General features: G+C 39.0%; 1 non-coding gene across 1 annotated transcript; it reads left to right on the top strand.

The window, feature by feature from the left end:
• The first annotated feature begins 3622 nt into the window (after positions 1–3622).
• TRNAL-UAA (transfer RNA leucine (anticodon UAA)) lies at positions 3623–3706 on the top strand. The gene has a single exon. It is a non-coding gene; the product is annotated as a tRNA-Leu (tRNA).
• The last annotated feature ends 460 nt before the right edge of the window (positions 3707–4166 follow it).

Genomic DNA, 4166 nt, shown 5'->3' with positions numbered 1-4166 from the left:
AAATAATTTTGATATATGTAGTAAGTTTTCTTCGAAGTCTGCATCAAATGTGTTCTGTTTCTGGTTTAGTATAAGTAAGTATAGATGAGTGGTGAGGCACAATGATGCATAAGTATGTGCTTTGAGTGACTAAAGTTCAAGCCCGTGACATGCCAAATATAATACTTGTACTCTCTCAGTCTTGTGAACTCCCTTGACCGTGTTGTCGTCCCGTAGTATAAATAGCAAATTTACTTTATTTTTATTTATTTTCGTAGGAGAGGAGGTAAGCGCATAGTTTGTATTTTTTGTCAGTGTCAGCCTCGACTACCTGCACAAGCAGCTTGTTCCAGTAATCAACGACTAGAATAAACTTCCTACAAGCTAGGTTAAACCTCTTCCCTGAAATTTGAATTTAACGGCCCTTTAATTCTGGAATTCTTTATAACAATGAAAAATTCCACCTTCCTTCATTTTACTGTCTCTCTCAGTCAATCTGAGAACTCAATCAGGTCCCCTCTAAGGTACCTGGTTGCCAAGCTCTGTAGCCCACATAATCGAAGTCTTACAATTGCCTTATACACTGAGATTATGACCTCCCTATCTCTGCAGGATATTGTTCGATAAATCATCGATAGGACAGCATGGACTTTCTTAGATGTCCTTTTAAACCATTCAGATGACTTCATAACTGCATGTACCGTAACTCCCAGATCTCTTTCTACTTGTACTGTTTTAATCCAATCCCACCAAGTATAAGTTATTTTGGGGTTGCCATTCCCGAAGTGTAGAACCTTACATTTTGCTGCATTAAAACACTTTTCTGACCATTCTTGAAGCCTTGTCATCCTGAAAGAGCGCTGCTTGGCACTGATCATTAACGACTCGCTCAATCTTTTACATTTTCTGTAAATTTTGACATCACACCTTTTAACCCCTTGTCGGTGTTGTTTATGAATATCAGAAACAACAGTGGTCTAAGAACCTATCCTTGGGACACCCCACTTCTGACGTTAAACGAATCTTAAAAATATCCATTCATCACAACCTTTTGCCCTGCAGCCACCCTGCGATCCAATTTGGTTTTACAAACGTCCGCGGAACTGACTACCTGTGTCCGGAAGTCATTCTGTTTCCAGATTGTGCAGGGTTTTTGGAATGTGTCCCGAAAATTTGTTGTAGTATTTTAGGCGTATTAGCAACTTAGTCCATATTGCGCCGTATTATTTGTTTGTAAATTAGTTTTCTCTGGTCGATTTGCTGGTCGAACTTGGGTGTTTTCCACTCGGTGTGGGGAGGTCAGTGATTATACTAACTGTGCTATCCACGAGGGCACTCTGGAAAGGTGACAGGAACTGCAAATCATCATTTGCTTGAGACTATTCTTTTTCCAATTTAATATTCTTCCCTTTACATAAGGAACTCTGTCGAAGTGGCCAATCATGACAGATCCCTGCTATGACAGCATAATGTGAAAATGAATTGTACGTGGTTCGAGCTCACTCGACTAATAAATACGGCGATGTCCTTTTTTATCTATCTTGTGAACTCCTTTGATCCTGTGTGGCCGTCCTGTAGTACGTCGTCTCGTATAAACAGAAAATTTATTTTATTTAAAATTGTGAACCCGAAACGCAGAACACAAGTTTGCCTTCACAAAGAGTTGCCCTACAGCTGCATTTCTTTCAAACATATTTGTTTGAAACTAGTAGGAGTTTAATTGGCAGATTAACCTTTGATGTAATGCCATCTCTAAAAGGCGGCGCCTCCGTAGCCAGGTGGGAAGGAGCAGCAGTGCATAGCACACGCTTCTTGATTAGACCGGGGTTCGAGCCCGTCGCCACCAAATATGGAGGATGCGGAAAGGTCAGGGAATGACCACCGCATATCCCGGAGCAATATGGCCTTAGTTGCTAATGCTCCTAAAAACCAACAAACAAACAAACTCTAAAAGGCTAGTCTCCTATTTGACCATTGTCCGAACTTTTGAATAAATGGCAGATTAATCGAAGTCTCTCAACAGTGCAATACATGTGGAGAGATTAATGATTTATAAGTCAAGAGAACTGATCAATTGGTATGAAATATAAGGTCATTTTTAAAAAGTATCGCAACACAGAACAAAACGTTTCTTCTGTCCGAAATTCTGCCTGCCCAGGAAAGGAGAGATTTCATGATGAAACGCTCGTGAAAGAATTGAAGGCTTGTGGGAGTCTGGAGGACTTATTGGGAGAATTTTTTCTCAGCATTATGGACGGGCTCATTTATTAGACGGAATTTATTTTGTAAAGATGGTATTTACTTAAACAGATGTGGTTCAAGTATTTTTGTTAATGCTCTTAAGGTTCAGAGATACTGCTATAGAAGTAAAATCCACCATTAAGCGAAAACCACTTGGAATAACACTTAAGTAACTATAAGGAAGGAGCGAGGACATCAGGTTTGTCAAAGGCAGTAAATTATAAAACCTAAGTTTTCTACAAAGTAATGCAAAGAGTATTGTAAACAAATTAAATGAATTTGGGATTTGATCAAGTCAGCTAATGCTGATGTAATTGGGTTTAATGAAATGGAGGCGCCACTGAGGAATACGAAATGAAGAATTTCGTTTCAAAAAAGACAGAACTTTTGGAGAAGGGTCAAAGAAGGATAATAAGATTAGTGATGAATGCAAATCGATGCAAAATGCAAAATTTGGCTACTATATATCTAAGAGAAGATCTTACTGAAGTGTATAAGGCACTGAAGGGAATATGGAAATGGATTAGAAATTTCTGTTCTCCCTTGTAGGCGAGACAAGAATCAGTCAGCATACATAAAATCTTAGGGAATAGGCGATGTTGTTTAATGGCATAAGGGCTGCTAAGGCCGTATTGTGCCTATAAGAGATGTCTGGATCTCATAAGTTTACCTATCGAACACCGGAATGGAATAAGTTGCCTCCCAACTTGGCAGAGGCTGTGACTCTGTATAAGTTCTTGTTTACATTCACACAACCACTAGGTCAGAGGAGTTTAATTATTTTAAAAATGAATGCAGTCATTAGCAGTATTTAGCAGTCGAGCAGGCTTGTTCGAATTGAAACTGGATCGTTACCTTGTGCTAATGGGAACAGTGTGAATGTTCCGTTTTTTGTTATTTTTAGTTTTTGGACTGATGCAGAGAAAGTCCTCTTCCATGCATCATCTGGCCTTATTAACACCAATCTAGCAAACAAACCACAACACAGATAGCAATGGATTTAATTTAATTCGTGGATTTAAAAATAAGTTTAGTGTTTAGCTATTTAAATGATTAATTCAGAAAAATCTCAGTTATGCGTTTATTCTACTTGAATAGAGTTATCGTATGAAAACGAATCGAGTAAGCTCTCAAATCGTTAAACTAGGGTTGTACTATAATAAAACTGATAAAGATTGATATGACACTTGCTTAATGGTAACTGCACTGCATCGGAAAAGCTGCCACTAGTTGAGGTAACAGTCCTTTCAACGAACTCGCAAAGGTATAAAAGAACGGTGGATGCACGAAATGCAATGAGTCACGCTTATTCATGGTATGACGAAAGTAACTGCCGTAATCCACTTAGTCACGCCACTCCGGCATGCGAACATCAAACGTTAAGTAAATGGCAGGATCGTCAGTCAGGGTGGCCGAGTGGTCTAAGGCGCCAGACTTAAGATCTGGTCCTCGTATGAGGGCGCGGGTTCGAACCCCGCTCCTGACAAATAAATTTTTGTTTTCTACAGTATCTAAAAAGAAGAATGAATAATAAAAGATGAAAACGGCTACAATTAAGCTATTATAACTTCTTTTGCCATTTATTTATTAATTGTATTAAAATCTTTATTATACGGTTTTCCCTCCCTCATAACGATTCTTTCCTCGGTAACACGGATGGCCAAGCATCGTTTATCTTATTCTGTTCTCACTCTTCTTTAAGATGTATGTATTTCATCTGTCGACAGTCTTTTATTACATTCCCGATAAACGCTTCCGGACATTAAGGACGCTTCTCTCCACACAACTGAAGGAAATTAACGGTTTGGAAAAATGCCGCTTTGACTGCAGAGGTCACAGTAATAAGTTCATTGAGAAGAAGAATCTGCAGCCCAATGACAAAAATGAAAGGTTGGGATAATTGTCTGGGGTGGCGTTTCCTCAATTGCAATACCATTAAGAGCTCA

This window comes from Mastigoproctus giganteus, chromosome 3 (assembly GCF_048544385.1).
Source record: "Mastigoproctus giganteus isolate SK-2022 chromosome 3, ASM4854438v1, whole genome shotgun sequence".
Lineage (NCBI taxonomy): Eukaryota > Metazoa > Arthropoda > Arachnida > Uropygi > Thelyphonidae > Mastigoproctus > Mastigoproctus giganteus.
This window is presented reverse-complemented; position numbering and strand designations above follow the sequence as displayed.